The following is a 16,405-nucleotide window of genomic DNA, read 5'->3' on the forward strand; positions in this document are numbered from 1 at the left end:
TCTCCAAGCTCCCTGAGACCGTGGGTGGGGGCTGTCCTGCCTCTTCCTCAGGCTCCAGGGTGACACTCAGAACCCTCCTCGTGCCTTGTGAGGCCTACGGTAGTGCTGGGCCTGATTCTCACTCTGCTCCCTCACGCTTGCCCTCCTGAGGTCCCTGCCCCTCCTCTCCCACCAAAGACCCTTCACCCTTGCTGTTCCCTCCATGGAAAGCTGGTCCCATCCTTCGCCTCTTCACTTCTCACCCGGGATCTCTTCCTCTCCGCCCGTCAGACAGGCTCACGGATCTTTGTTCACGATGCTGCTCCAGCCTCACTGTGGTGATGGTGGCTCTAGACCAGTGACGGCGAACCTTTTGAGCTCGGCGTGTCAGCATGTTGAAAAACCCTAACTTAACTCTGGTGCCGTGTCACATACAGAAATTTTTTGATATTTACAACCATAGTAAAACAAAGACTTATATTTTGGATATTTCTTTTATATATTTAAATGCCATTTAACAAAGAAAAATCAACCAAAACAATGAGTTTGCGTGTCACCTCTGACACGCGTGTCATAGGTTCGCCATCACTGCTCTACACCCTCAGGGGACTGTAAGCCTTAGAGAGCAAGGACCATGTCTGTCCTGGAACAGGCCTGACACACAGGAGGTGCTCGATAAATAGCTGCTGACTAAGTGCATGTCCAGTAATGAACGGTCCCTAAATTCTGCTCTTTCAAGTTTTAACTTGGGAGGCGTCTGGGGAGGGGGTGTAGCTGGTGGGCTCTTCGGTACCAGTACCAGGTTAGTGTAGGTGGAAAGCCTGCTGTTAACTAGATAAGTAGTAAATGAATTAACAGTTATTGGTAGTATCTGGTAAGTGCCAGGTGCTGGGCTAGCTGCTTCCCATGTGTGTTCCCTTAAATCGGGCAAGGGGCAGAGTGGCAAGCATATAATCTTAATCAGATAAGTTTAGAAAAGATAAAAGTGGGTGATGTGTCTATATGATAATAGTAACTTAGATTCATATCACCCTTTCAGGTCGAAATCTCTTTGTTTCTACAACAGCCCTGATAATTAGGCAGGGAAGATGGGTTCATACCCATTTTACAGATGAGAAAAATGAACCGCAGCCGAAGGTCATAGTTAGTCAGTGGAGGACTCACGGCTGGGTCTCCCCGACTGCCCAGTCCCTGCTGTTTTGTGAAGGCTTGTCTTCACCGCATTTGTGTCCTCCTCACCCGGCTGGACAGTGGTGAATGGGCCACTGTTCTTGCCCTCAAGGGGTTTGAAGTCCAGTAAAGAGAACCGGATTCATAAGCAGCAGAATGGGCCCAAGTTCTCCGTCCACCCCACTGTGCCACCTGGGCCCCAGCTCAGCCCCGTCCTGGCCGTGGGTCCCTGGAGAGTTCCTTGGTCTCTGTTTGTCTCGCTGGAGGCCCTCAGAGCCACCTTCCTTTGGGGCCCTGGTCCGAGAGAGCTCCCAGGAGTGGCTGTCCTTACAAGGCTGTGCTGGGCCCTGGGCAGTGGTGTGCTGGGGCCAGTTTGTACCAAAGCGTGAGAGCTGATCACTGTATTTGAGGAATTTTATGAGCCAGCTGTTAGACACAGCCTTTATAAAAAAAATTGTACGCCCATAAATTTACAGTTAAAAAGGGTTATACTAGCCCTAGCTGGTTTGGCTCAGTGGATAGAGCATTGGCTTGGTACTGAAGGGTCCTGGGCTCCATACCAGTCAAGGGCACATGCCCAGGTTTCGGGCTGGATCCCCAGTAGGGGTGTGTGCAGGAGGCAGTCCATCAGTGATTCTCTCTCATCATTGATGTTTCTATCTCTCTCTCCCTCTCTCTTCATCTCTGAAATCAATAAAAATATATTTTAAAAGTTATAATAGAAGCAAGGATAACTCAAAACACAGTACTTCTAATTACTTCACTATGACCTATGTGTTTATTTGTGTCTTTTATGCGTTTGTATTTATATTATACATACATGTTTTGGCATATATGATGGTGGTCCCATAGGATTATAATAGAAATGAAGGCTATGGTTCAGGGGGATTTTTCTCTGACGGGAGCAGTGTCTGGAGCTGGGCAGTAGGCTCCCTCTCACTCACAGCACCTCAATTCTGAGCGTACAGATTGCACCCCAGTCCCTCGGCCACTGACCTGTTTCCTCCCAGAGGAGCCCGTCCCCCAGCGCTGCATGTTCAGGGGGCGCTGCAGCCCCCAGGCCCGGCTGATGGGCTTCAGAGGACCCGGCTGTAGGTGCTCTGTTGAGGACCTAAGGTCCTGTACACGGACTCAGGCCCACGGGGGCACCTTAACCAGTATGAAGTGCCACATCCACTCCAGTGAGAGTTCCCTGTGGGACCAACCTGTCCCTGGACATTGGAAATATTGTCAGGTTGTAATAGTGTAAAGCAGAGATAGTTTTATTTCTTCTATCAGTTCAATACCAGAGAGAGCCTTTTATGCCAGATAGGGCCAGTGGAACCCAAAACAAATTTCCCAATTCAGGACTGAAACTGTAGGCAATGTGGCAATGGTATTTGTGTATCTAAACAGAACTACACTTTCTTCATGGTAACACCCTCTTTTTCCTGAACCACCACAAAGTTCCTTGATCTGACCACTGCTCCGACAGGCAATAGCCACCCACGTGGCCATGACAGTCCCTGTGTTCTTTACCCTTCCGTCCTGGTTTCTCATTCCTGCTGACCCTCAGGCCACCGTCACTCCCTCCTGACAGTCACTGTTACGGTGATCGGCGTCTCCCCCAGCCAGTTTCTCCTCGATATTCCCACCCAGCCCACATCCCTGCTCATGGGGCAGCGTTGACAGCTCTGTGTTCTCTGACCTTGTTGGAAGGAAGCGGGGGGAGGGCTTGTGGGACAGAGTGATAAAGTCTGCAGTGTGACCAGTAATGCCCAGGCCTTCCCACTCACTCACTGACTTCCCGGCATCTTCCAGTCCTGCAGGCTCCAGTCATGGTCAGTGCCCTGCACAGTTTTATCTCATACACTGTATTTTTACTGTACCTTTTCCTGTTTAGTTATGTTTAGATACACAAATACCATTGCTGCATGGCCTGCAGTATTCAGTACAGGAGCATGTACAGGCTTATAGCCTAGGAACAACAGGCTATCCCATGTAGCCTAGGTGTGTAGTTGCTTACACCATCTAGGTTTCTGTAATGCACTCTGATGTTCACACAAGGATGAAGCAGGCTACCGATGCATTTCTCAGAGCGTAGCCCGGTCGTTAAATGACACCTGACTGTATAATATACATGCTGGTGGCTACTGCACTTTTCTTCCCAACCGTGTGTTTGGTGGTGTCACCTTGGTAGCTTGAAATGGGCCGTAGTGGGACTATTTACACCACAGAAATTGGCAAACACTTTAAATCAGCCCTCACCCCCTAGTTAGCTGTTTAACATTTGAAGCTCACCGTGGGGATCCAGCAGCGAACAGCTCGGGCACAGCCCCTCCCTGGAGCAGGCATTCTGGTGCTGACCGCGCCAGGGCTGGTCCAGGGTCCTGACAGTGCAGAGCAAGAGGGGCAGCTGCTGGGCTGGGCCGGCTGGGGTGGCTGGGGTTGTAAATGGCCCACGAATGACCTCTCCCTTTGGGAACTGAGTTATTATGTTGCCATGCGCCAAGAAGAGGGGAAATGGGTTGAGGATAGGATGCTGTTAATTGCCAGCCTGCTTGGCCACTGATTGAATAACCACACTCAGGGGACCCAGGCATCAGGAGGGCAAAGCGGTGGTGATGTCCGAGGACACGGTGAACAAGTCAGCCAGCTCAGGGCTGGTGGAGGTGTGATGTCCAGGACCCAGGTGGCTGGAGCTGTCTGGGGGAGGCGTAGGCAACAGTGGGCATGGCCTCTCCCCATGGATTCAGGGGCAGCACAAGAGAGTAGAGCCAGACTGTTGAGTGGACATCTCTTCACAAGAGCGTTAGCTCTTGTCCGGTGTGTGTGAGCTCTGGTGGGGAGATGGACATGTGTGCAGTTACATTCATTGAGGTGTGAGAGCAGGAGAATGGGGGTGGGGACAGGGAAAGGGTCTGGATCGAAGGAACAGCATGTGCGAAGGCTCAGAGGCAAGAGCTGTTGGGAGTTCAGTCCAGCTCGAGTGTCAGAGCAAGTGCTGAACCTCCCTCAGGTCAGAGGGTACAGCATCATCTGGGTACCAGCCCAGGAGTCCTGCCACGCCTCGCCTGCTAGGGGCAGCGTGCTGTGTGGGCCAGCCCCTCCCCTGTACATCTTGTTATTCCCCAAGCTGCCTAATGTTCCAGCCCCGGCATCTGTGGCTGGTGGATTCTCAAAAATATTTCCATTTTAATATCAGACCAAACAAAAGAGAATTGGGAAGGTGAGCCTGCTGCCCCCCCTCCCCCAACCCCCAATAATACCAGAAAAGCCACAGATAAAAGTAACTGGAATTGAGGTTACCCAGTGTTTTTGGTTACGTCTGCCCTTCACTTAATAGGGAAGTTTGAGAGCTTATTTCTTTAAGGACAACTCATGTTCACTTTAAGTCTGTACGTGCCAGACCCTTTTGATGCATCAATTTCTTTAGTTCCCATACCGAGCCTGCAGTGGGGACTGTTGGCCCATCTTATAGACGAGGACACGGAGTCTGAGAGCTTGAGTGACTTTCCCAAGGTCACGGTGTTTGTCAGTGGCAGGATTCAAACTAGGCAGCGAGATCCTCCTCGAATCCTGTTTCCCTCCTTTACTCTAGTTTCCGTTTCCCTTTGAGGAGTGGGGGCGAGGGGATGCCCCCCGGTCTAGAATCCTACATACTCTGCCACTCTTTGTCTGAAACGGATGTGTGTTTTTTCACCCACTTAGCTGGGTTCACTGCCTTGTGGTTTAGGGTCAAGGCCTAGAATAGAACCCCAGTGCCCAAACGGGCCCCCAGGCCTGCCGTCCGGAAAGCGCTAATAATAATGGCGTGTATTTATGGAGATTGCTGAACTAATAGGTCTTATTTAGGGAGTGGCAGGCACGTTGGCAGGCACGGGGCTCGAGGGAGCTGCTCAGTCATCAGCCATCAGGGACGTGGGCTTGTCACCTCCATGTGTCCCCGAGGAGGCGGAGGCCCAGGTCAGTCATCTTGCTCGTCCAGGTCACGCACCTGTGAGGGGTGGAGGCGGCACGGGCCCACCTTGTTCTGTCTGCCCCAGAGCCCAGCTCCCAGCCCTGCATCCTAGGCCAGTGCCACCCTTTCCAGGACCGGGCCTGCCTGGGCCTTCGGTGTCCCCTGGCAGCAGTGGCCACATGCGGTGGGAAACGGGAGGACAGGTGACCACGTGGCCAGAAGCACAGGTGGTGTCTCCCTCTTGGTTAGAGCCTGGTGCTGAGCCTCCGGCCAAGGACTTCAGGGGTTCATCTTCCCACTCACCTGTCTGTCGAGAGGGTGGTCTTGGGCCAGTCTTTGCAGGGACCCTCTTAGACCAGGGCAGGGCAGGCGTTTTGAGGTGGCCCCAAAACGGGGTGCATAAGGCCCCAGGCGGGTGGCCTTCTGGGCCTGGCCCCTCCTGCTCTTTGAGAGCCTGGCCTCTGGGCCTCTATAGAAAGCCCCTTCCAGGCTGCCTGCTTGGTATGCGTCCCTGCCTCCGGCCATCAGGGCTCGAGGCTGACCGCTCTCATTACTTCCCTCTCTTCATAGTTTGAAGTGGGCAGACTTGGAGAGAGCTCTAAAAATGCGGGCTTATTATTCAATTTCACTAGAAAAACAATGGTTTAAATTAAGTAGAGGAATAACAGTCTCTGAAAATTGAAGAAAAATATTCCTGGACCAAGACATTGCCCAGGACCTTTGAATTTCTTTGAAAAATGAAGTGTTATTGTGCTTGAAGTTATGTATGTGTTACACGACCATTGAAGAAAACTTGGGAAATATAGACAGAAGGAAATTAAAATTGCTCCGTGTTCCACTACTCTAAGACCACCTCTCTCTACACGGTGGTGCATCTCATGCATTGATTTTTGGTGATAGATTTGCTCATTTGGTAAGTGTCTATTTCGGGTTTGCAAAGGGCCAGGCCTGTGTTGGGCTTGGCGGCTCGACGGGTGCCCCGCTCTCTGCTGGGCCTCTTTCTGTGTTGGACCTTAGGCAACTCACTTGGCCCCTGTGTTTCTCAGCTTCCTCATCTGTAAAAGGGGATAATACTAGTCGCTGTGTCCTGTGCTGTGTGGATTTGAGGAGCAAGTACAAGGAGGCTGCTCCGGACAGCGCCTGGCCCGTGGGCGAGCAGCATTGCCGCTGGCGTGATGTCGGTCAGCTGGTCGACCTTCACTAGCCTTGCCCTGTGGCTCTTACATGATGGCAGAGGAGACAACAACCAAAGCAATCGCTCAGATTACAGCGTAACTGCATGTCACTGATGAAAGAAGGTCCAACCTACAGAAAAGTTGCGTGAGCGTTTATTTGAGCCAGAATTTTGAGGAGTAGGATCACAACAGGTTGAGAAAATGCTCAGGAGAGTGGCAGTTTGGTAGTTCTTTCTGTGCATTTGGAATCAAAGGAGAGAGCGTGGGGAAGGTCGCGTGGAATCCATGGGTGGGGGGTTAGGGAGGTGGGAGGAAGCGAGGTGGGGAAATCGCTGGGATTGGATAAAAAGCAAAACGGAGAGACGCACACTTCTTTTTCGTTGGCGGGTGCAGGACAGTGCCCATTTACCACCGACAGCTCCCGGACAGCGTGCAGCAACGAGGTGACAGGAGGAGCTCGGTGGTCTTGTCTCTGGTGCCCGCGTGGGCCTCCCAGGGGCCTGGGAAGAAAAACGACTTTGACATTTTCAATGTGTGCTACCCTAGATGCGTAGGAACGTTGGGCCACATTCACTTCCGGTCAAGGTTGACCTTTGCCGAGGAAGCTGTAGGACTTCCCGCTCTGACCTGCCCGCTTAGGAATTTAGGATCGGCCCGTCCATCCTGCGTGGCTACTTTCGGTCACTGCGCTTGCCAGGCCTCCCCTGTGGCCCCTGAGCTTGTGGGCTCTGCTGTGCTGTCCCTTTCGTCCCTAGTGTCACGTAAGAAGTCCTGTAAGCAAACAGGCTGATGTGATGGGAATGCCTGGGCCTCCGGGCTGGATTCTAACTTGGGCGTTGTTAGCACATAGATGGAGCAGGTGCGGCCACCCCGAGGTTAGGGGAAGCAGGAGGAGGCCAGGGGGTGGTGCTGGGAGGAGGAAGGAGAGTGGGGCCCCTGGGAAGCCCACACGCGGTTCTGCTTCAGAAAGGAGCGAGTGGCTAGCAGGGCTGCAGGCCGGCGAGAGTTCAGGGAAGAGGAGACAGGAAAGGGGCCACTGGTTCAGGCCACTTGGAGGCAGTTTGGGCCTTTTTGTCAGAGCAGTTCTGGAGGGGTGATGGGGCTCCAGAGTGGGAAAGGATGAGGGGCCGGGAGGCGAGAAGGGAGAGAAGGACAGCGTGTGGGGACAGCTTCTGAGGTGCTGGGTGGTGAAGAGGGGCTGAGAAAAGGTGTTTCGGTTGGAGGTGAAGTGGGGGAGGGGGGCTGGGGGACCCAGGAGAAGGGTTTGTACGCATGGTCAAGACTCATGGGGCAGCTGCAGGAGCCGGATCTGTAGGCGAACGAGAGAGGAGGAGGTACCAGTGTGGTGATGCCGGGTGGGGGTTTATGGGAGTAGGGGTGCTTCTTGGGAAATGGAAGAATCGGGGTAGATTTGGATACACATGAGGGGGGTTGGGGACAGTCCCATTTGGTAGCCTCATGGTTCTCAGTGACACCTTGACCAAGAGAGGGGAGGGTCCAGCCCACCCCGGGAGAGGTTGTTGGCAGTCGCTATGAGAATGAGCAGAGGTTGCTGGGTCCCCAAACTGATGGAAGCGGGCGCTTCGTACCCTCCTTTTTAGAGAGGAGGGAATGGGATCAGAGAGGTCAGCGGTGTGTGCGAGATGGCACAGTGGGGCCCACAGTCTCCAGGCACCGGGCTGCCGGGTGTGGGGCCAGTGCTGGCGGATGCGACGAGCACCCGGGCCCTTTGGGAGCTTGGTGTCAGGAAAACTCAGTCCCTGCAGCGGATGCCACTTCAGCTGGGCCAGGCTGGATGGCTCTGGGCCCTGTGTCACCCCCACTTCCCACCTGTCAGATGTGAAGTGCAGGGAAGTCACCTTTACGCGCCAGGCGCTGGCCTGAGCACTCTGGGAGGACTGGCTCACGGCATCCGCATAAAAGTGCAGGTGCTGTTGCTGTCCTCACCTTCCAGGGCGGGGAGAGGCCACCCAGCCAGCACGGCCAGCTGCCAAAGGGGGCGAGGGCCCCACCCAGTTGGTCCAGTTACTGCTCCCACAGCATTCCTGTTGGCAGAGGGGGAGACCCATGCTCAGGGAGCAGCTGATTTGTTTTTGTTTGTCTGTCCTTGCATTCCTCTCTTCCCATCACATAATTATCTGGCACAGATTTCTTAGGGAGCCGGTACCAGCTAGGAGCCAGATATGAATAAATGTGTGTACCCTCTTTCTGCTGGGGAGGCAGACGGTACCCAGTGCAAAGATAGAGAGTGCCTAACCCAGGCATAGAAACAAGAAGCTTTCTAGGGGAGTGTCTGAGCAAGGCAGCCAAGCGGCAGTCAGTTCAGCGAGAGGGAAGCACTGCATGGCTGCAAAGGCTGGGGCCGGGGCGTGGGAGGTCCTGGTGAAGGGCTCTGAACATCTCACTCGGAGCTCTCACTTCATCTCGAGGACCATAGGAAGCTGGTCAAGTGTTTCCAGATATGGGCAGGGGCGGGGGGGCCAAGATCAGAACCTTTTGTCCTCGGGGGAGACAGGGTTGGAAGGGTCAGGAGACATCGGGGAGACCTTTAGATCATTCTGCAAACCCTGCTGCGTCCTTAGCGCTTCCTGAAATCTGCTCATTTCTCTTTTCTAAAAATATTCCTGAGACTCAGAGAGGTTAAGCAACTTGCCTGAGGTCACACAGCATAACAGGGCATCCGGGCTGGGACTGGTCCCTTGAATGAAACAACCAAAGTCTCAAGGGTGGAAGCAGGTGGAGAGTAACCCCAGCGAGAGACTCCGTGGGGGCTCAGGTGAACGTCACCGTCGCACCATCCGCAGGTCCTCGTGTGGTTTTAACTGTTGCCCTTTTGCATACTCAGAGACTCCCGGGAGGAGCTAGGCTGCTGCTGGAAAGGGGAGTTGGCCCTCCCTGGAGCCAGGGCCCCTGGGTTGTTTAAGCATTTGCTGGGCCTTGGCTTCCTCCCCAGTAAGTGATTGGAAAACTTCCGGGGGCTGGGCTAGGATTTGATCCTGGACATGGGTCATGTGAGGCTAGGGATGGCGTGGTCTTCGCTGGGGACGGCAGCTGTATTTTACAGACGCCAGGCAGAGGCCTCATTTTTGGGGGGCCAGGAGAGATGGGGAGCAGTTCCCAGAGACCTGCTCCTTAAGAGCCCCTTCACTTTGGGCAGCTGACTTGCCTCTCTGCAATCTTGGTTATCTCATCTGTGAAGTATGGATGAGATGAAATGTGATCCCAGAGAATTGAAAAAATAACCCGTGTTTACTGAGGGCTTAGAGTGTGCCAGGCACCACGTATTATTATTATCTTCTTTCAGTTCTCTGTGGCAATCTGTGAGCTGTGTATGGTTAATATCTCCATTTAACAGGCGTGGCAGCTGAGGGACAGAGAGGGTGATAATTTGCCCAAAGTCACACAGCTAGGAAATGGCAGAACTGGAACCCTGACCCATCTGAGGCCAGAGACCTCCCTTGAAACCCTTTGTTCAGCAGAGCCCTTCCTTGGTAAACTACCTGATAGGATCTTGGGGGGTTCCAGTGGTCAGCCCACCCCGCTTTGGGACAACTGGTTTAGTCCAACCCCTATAGTTTTATCACGAGCCTTGGCGCTCCAGTGGCCCTAAAGCCCATGTGGGGCAGACTCAGGATGAGAATTCCAGCCCTCTGACCCCCTGGCTCCTGCTCCCCCCGCCCCGCCGGGGTCTCAGGAAGAACACCACATTGGGAAGCAGGCACCTGAGTTCCGGTAAGGGAGGCAAAGGGACAGTGACTGGGAGAGCAAAGGCAGTGCTTAGTCCACCACTGGGCAGAGCTCAGCCCAGCCTGCAGCCTGGCCGAGCAGTACAGGCCTCAGCTGCTCACAGGAAGTGGACGCGGGACCAGGGAGAGGTTGTGGCTGGTGGGGAGAGAAAGAGAAGCTGAGGACAGGGCCATGAAGTCAGAGACTCATTTAGAGCTGGAAGAGCCTTCCGGGATCATCGAGGCCAAAGTCCTAACTTTATGCACGGGGACAGCTTCACCTGGAGAGGGGTGGTGACTTGCCCCAGGTCACACAGCCAATGGCAGCAGAACCAGGCGCAGAAGACCCGGGAAGCTGGGTCCTCAGCTTCACCTCTTGGCCACTTTCGTGAGCATGACTTCCTGCCCAGGCCCTGCTGCTGCGTGCCCTCGCTCCCTCCCATCAGAACAAGAACAACACCGATAAAAATAAATGAAATGGCCCAGCCGGCGTGGCTCAGTGGTTGAATGTCAACCTATGAGCCAGGAGGTCATGGTTCAGTCCCGGTTAGGAATCATGCCTGGGTTGTGGGCTCGATCCCCAGTGTAGGGTGTATAGGAGGTCACCGATCAGTGAGCCTCTGTCATCATTGATGTTTCTCTCTCTTTCCCTTCCTCTCTGAAATCAATAAAAAATATAAATAAAAAAAAGTATCTTTAAAAAATTAAAAATAAATGACAGGGATCATCTCACTGAGTACTAAGCACGTTAGTCTCCAGTACAGACTCGGGTCCCGCGTCCCCACTTCCTGGTCTATGACTTTGGGTGCATGACTCCTCTTTCATCTGCATCATGATTGAAGCAGATTCTGAAATTGCAGGACTCGACAGTGCCTTGAACACGCCTGATATTGTTAATCTCCATGATCAGAGCCACTCTGACTTCCTGGAACAGCAAGCCTGGCTGAGACATCCCGGGCTGACGGCCGCTGCCCTGCCGGAGGCTCTTCCCAGGGACCTTGACTCACCTGGGAGCAGGTGCGGAGAATGCGCGTAGGGGAGAGCCTCCCAGTGGGCCAGGGCAGCGGGGGCCGGGGGCGAGCCTGGGGCATGGCCATCAGGCTTCGAGCTTGGCTCTGGCACTCACTCTTTGATGACCTTGGGCAGGACACAGTCCTCCCTGGGCCGCGGTTTCCTCATCTGTAAGATGAGAAGCTGGGCCTCATGACTCGTTGGTTGCTTCAAGGCTCAGGCGCTGAGGAATGGGCACATTTGCTGCCTTGTGGCCTCTCACCTCGTTTGCTGGGTTTCTTGGAGTCATCCAAGCTGCCCCCACAGGAACTTTCCTCTCTCAGGAGGTGAGGTGTGCATGAAGGTGCCGGACACAGCAGGTGGCCTTAGCACCCCGGGGAACCCATGAGCCAGTCACTCCCATCCCCCCGGGTGCCAGGATGGCTTAGACAGCCTGTTGAGGGTGCAGATTCTTGGGGCCTCCCCCGAAGAGACTCTGAGTTTGTGGGTTGGGGTGGGACCTTAGAATCTACATTAAAAAAAAAATACTTCCTCTGCCCAGCCGGCGTGACTCAGTGGCTGAGCCTCGACCTATGAATCAGGAGGTCACGGTTCGATTCCCAGTCAGGGCTGCAGGCTTGATCCTCAGTAGGGAGTGTGCATGCAGGAGGCAGCTGATCAATGATTCTTTCTCATCATTGATGTTTCTATCTCTCTCTCCCTCTCTCTTCCTCTCTGAAATCAATAAAAAAATATATTTTTTAAAAAAGGCTTCCTCTCACTCAGGTGGTTCTGAAGTAAATAGTTCAAGGACCACACTCCAAAGAATGCTGCTAGACTCTTTTAACCTAAAAGAATTAGGAAAGTGGTGACCTGCCCGAGCTGGTGACCGCTCCATCCGGCCCTGTTCGGAGATGCCTTCATCTGTGGCCACAGCCTTCAGTAGCTGGGGACTCCTCTTCCCCACAGGCCAGGTGCCCAATCCCGGCCAATTACTGGAATTGCCAGAAAGCTTTTGAACAGAATACGCATTCTTGAGTTTCACCCTTACAGATTCTGAGCCAGCAGATCTCGACCGGGACCTAGAAATCTCCATGTTTAAAAAGCTCCCTAGGTCTTTTGTTCATTTGTCATTTATTCAACAAGTATTCATTGAGGCCTGCAGTGGCCCCAGCCCAGGGGAGGGCATTGAGGACGTAATTGTTAGGCCAGACGCAGTGCTGGGTAGTGTGTCACCTCGCTACAGCCTGTGAAGGAGACAGACAGTGATCACATAGGGATACTCGGCCAAGTTGGGGAAACGTATCTAGAAAAGAGTTGGGTCAGACTAAATACCTGGGACAAAGCTGGGATTCCCTGGCAGCTGAGCTCCAGTAAATTCCAGACTGAAATAGAACCTGGAGCCCAGTGGCCTCTGGTATTACTTATGGGATCCTATTATTTGTTCATTCATTTAGTCATTTATGTGTCCACCCACCCATCCATCCATCCCCTCATCCCCCTATCCACCCATTTATCTACCCACCCACCCACCTATCCATCCATCTATCCATCCATCCATCCATCCATCCACCCACCCACCCATCCACATACCTACCCACCCATCCACCCAATTCATCTATCAATCTATCCACCTACCCACCCAGCCATCCATCATCTCTTGAATCTCTACCATGTCCCGAGGACTGTACTGGGTACTGGAGAGACAGAAATGAAAGGCATTGTCCCTGTCCTCAAGGAACTCACAGTCTAGTGGGGGAGTCAGAGAACAAAGCAAATGATTCCAGTCCAGAGTGTTAGGTGCTCTGAGGGGTGAGTGGCTAGCTGTGGGCATCGTGGAAGACTTCCCTGAGGTCATCTTGTGTTAAGGCTCAAAATGTAGGTGTGAGCGTCCCAAGTAGACAAGGTGGGACTCAGTTTCCAGGCCGAGGAAGGCAGGTCATGTGACTGGGGCAGGTGGGGGCCCCTCTTCTGCTCCCAAAGCTCAGGCTCTGTCTTTTATTTTCCACTAGAGGTCCAGTGCATGAAATTCGTGCATGGGTAGGGTCCCTAGGCCTGGCCAGTGATCAGGGCTGATCTGTGGGGCACCCACCTTGGCTGGCCTGGTGCCACCTGCTTGCTGGCCGGCCACGTCTCCCGATTGCCCTGCCACGGGTGATTGCCTCCCTCTGTTGGAGGCAATTGGTGGGGCGATGGGGTGGGAAGAGGGCGCCTTGCTGGCACCCGCCTTGGCTGGCCTGGGGCCTGTGGGCTGGGGGCTGGGGGCAGCTCCTGCATTGAGCGTCTGCCACCAGTGCGTGTCATAGCAACTGGTCATTCCACTGGTTGTTCCACCGTTTGGTTGCTTTACATATTAGGCTTTTATTCTATAGCAGTGGTTCTCAATCTTCCTAATGCCGTAGCCCTTTAATACAGTTCCTCATGTTGTGGTGACCCCCAACCATAAAATTATTTTCTTTGCTACTTCATAACTGTAATTTTGCTACTGTTATGAATCGTAATGTAAGTATCTGATATGCAGGATGTATTTTCATAGTTACAAATTGAACATAATTAAAGCATAGTGATTAATCACAAAAACAATATGTCATTATATATGTTTTCCGATGGTCTTAGGCAACCCTTGTGAAAGGGTCATTCGACCCCCAAAGGGGTCGCGACCCACAGGTTGAGAACCGCTCTCTATAGGATGTTTGTCTCCCCATGAGGCCTGATCCATAGTATGTGCTCAGCAAACACTCATCATTGGTGAATGGGGAGTTGAGGATGATCTGTCAAAAAGAATGGCCTGTGGGCCACACTGAGGAGCTTCTGGCTCTGTGGGCCCTGGACAGTTAGTTGCAGGCGGGGAATGACACCATTACCCAGGCTCCCTCTGCTCAGCAGGGAGAACAGGGAGGGCGGACGAGGGTGCCTACCCAGCTCCTACCTTTCACAGCCTCCTGGGCCTTCAGCTCTTTTCTTGTGCGGGTAAGAGCCATTGTGTTCACGAAACCTTGGTAGGGCTCTCCTGCCCTGTGTGCGTGCATGGGCGGCGTGAGTGTGTGCATGTGAGTGTGTGCGTGTGTGTGTGTGTGTGTGTGTGTGTGTGGGGGAAATGAGGGGACAGAGTCATTTGGAGGGTGGGGTATATGCAGGGGTGGCCTCTGGAGCCAGGCTGCCTGGTTTTGATTCTCACTCTGCCTCTTGTCTGCTCTGTGCCCTGGGGCAAGTGTCTCAACCCCCCTGTGTTTCAGTTCAGTTTCTCAGCTTGTTGGGTAACAGCCTCGTCCTCATCCGGAAGGTTCTTGGACCAATAAAGACAGTCGTCATGTGTAAGCAGGTAGAGCCCTGCCTGGTATCAGGTAAACACCTGATAAACAGTGGCAGGAAAGTGGAGTGCTGAGGCAGGCTGTTTATTCATTAGCCTGGGAGCCAGGAGGCCTGCTTTGAATCCCCCTGTACCTCTGACTATTTAGAGACCTCGGCAGGCTGTCTCAGGCTCTAAGCTGAGGTTTCTCATCTGTGAAGCGGGGACCGACGCCCCAGGTAGTTGCTGGGAGGGCCACTGACTGGTGGTTCTCCTGCGTGGGGCTTATTATTGAAATCAGGAAACTCGGGTCTAAATAGCCCGAGTGAAACCTCCATTTGATGAGCGTGCGTGGCAGCCACCTCCACTGCCCACAGACGCTGGGGCTCAGCTCTTCGCCTGTGGGGCCTCGGCCTCCACCCTCCCATGTTCTCACTGGTTTCTGGGATCCTATGGAAATGGGTCATCAGATGAGTGGGGGTCGGGTCTTCAGAGCAGGTGCTATGGGGTGGAGGGTGACACTTAGTCTGCAGGGATATGGGGAAGGGACGGACCTCTCCCAGCCAGCCTGGGTCTGGGTGCCCTAGGGGACCAGGGTTTCTGACTCTTGTCCCAGATTCAGCACCACCTCCCACCTCATGTCCCTTCTGGGTTGGAAGTCTCAGGGCTGAGTGGCTCAGGCATGCCTGATGCCCCAGATGATTTGGGTCACAAGCAGGTAAATATTAACTCCACAAACCTAGCTCTGGATGCAGACCTGTTTGGGCTGGCTGCCTGGGGGGTTGCAGGTTCTGAGCCCCCTGCCCAGCTGATGCCCAGGGTGAGCAGGTGCCCTCCAGGGAAGAAAGGGTGCCTGCCTCAGGCCGGGTGATGGACGGCATTTAATCACCTTCGCTGTCTGTTGTTTAGCGGAGGAGGAGACCGAGGCGTGGAGAGGGCGGGAGGCCTGCTCAGGTCTGCACAGCTAACGGGGCGGACCTGGGGTTGACACCTGGAGGGTCTCGCTGCAAAGCCCATGCTCCCCGCCTTGGACTCCAGCCGCCTCCTCGCTGCTGTGAGGGCCACACCAGCATGCTCCGTGTGTCAGGTGCTGAGGTTTGCTTTCTGGCTCCTCTGAGCCTTGGTCTCAAATTCCTCTTGCAAAGTGGGTGCAGGCTGGTTTGGGGTCCCTGACAGGCAGGACCGGGCTAGGACACCCGAGAGCAATGAGGCAGGGAGCTGGGGAGCGGGCCCTGCTTGCGATGTGTGAGGCTCCCCTGGGGCCTGGGCTGGGGTTTGGGAGTAACCAGCTGGCCAACCAAGAAAGCCCGCGTTTGCAGACCACGGACGAGGCATCATGGAGACACGTAGGGCCTAGTCACAGTTTCTGTCCTCTGGGAGCTGACACATGAGCAGGAATGAGAACACAGGTTTGGGCACTTCAGGGCCTGGGTTTGAACCCTGCGTCGCATTAGCTGTGGGATCTTGGGCAGGCACCTTTGTCTGGCTCAGCCTGGGCGGCTCCCTTGGAAAGAGGAGTTAAACCCGTACTTCACAGGGTCAGTGCGGGGATGAAGTGACATGGCGCTCCCAGAGCTCCCAGGACATGGCAGGTGCTCAGTAAGTTGACTTTCTTCCCAGGCCCACAGATGACAGTCCTCAAAGGCTGGACTAGAAGGTCTGCAAGGTGAGTCAAGCTGCTTCCCGGTGATGCTGGCAGCCCAAGGGTAGAAGGAGTGACTCTGCTGGCATCTGGAGATGGGGCAAGGGGGTGCCAACTTCACCCGGGGGGAAGGGTGTGTATGTAAATGAGATGTGGGGTAAGTTTGGCTGGAGAGAGAGGGAGATGTTGGCTTTCACTTGGTCTTGCCCTCCCCGCTCTGTTGTCATAAGCAGGCGCCATCAGCACTCTGGGGGTGGAAGTGACTTGCCCAAAGCTGGTAGCATTGGTGGCAGAGCCAGGCTGACGCCCAGCCCGAGGCCAATCCGACCTTGCACCTCCAGCTACCTGTGGTAGGGCCCTAGGGCTGTCAGGCTCCGGCTGCTGTGGCCTGCCTGGAGCCAGCTGTGAACCCAATATTCTGGGGCACATGATACACAGGCTGGTCTTTCCTTCACCAACGCACTTTCTGTTTTTCTTTATTTACTTTTCCTTAAA

At 54.0% G+C, this 16,405-nt stretch overlaps 1 protein-coding gene across 14 annotated transcripts in view; it reads left to right on the top strand.

The window, feature by feature from the left end:
- ARHGEF10L (Rho guanine nucleotide exchange factor 10 like) overlaps positions 1-16,405 on the top strand; it is a 148,339-nt gene that overhangs the window by 18,226 nt on the left and 113,708 nt on the right. Inside the window, exon 1 of one of the 14 annotated variants that reach the window (XM_036353079.1) lies at positions 10,984-11,006. The exons of 12 other annotated variants lie outside the window; for them this stretch is intronic. The gene's annotated coding sequence lies outside the window, so the exon portion shown is untranslated. Of the gene's footprint in view, positions 1-10,983; positions 11,007-15,706; positions 15,935-16,405 lie in introns of those variants that run through there. One more of the 14 variants, XM_036353076.1, reaches the window with a different exon arrangement.

This window comes from Myotis myotis, unplaced genomic scaffold (genome assembly GCF_014108235.1).
Source record: "Myotis myotis isolate mMyoMyo1 unplaced genomic scaffold, mMyoMyo1.p scaffold_m19_p_2, whole genome shotgun sequence".
NCBI lineage: Eukaryota > Metazoa > Chordata > Mammalia > Chiroptera > Vespertilionidae > Myotis > Myotis myotis.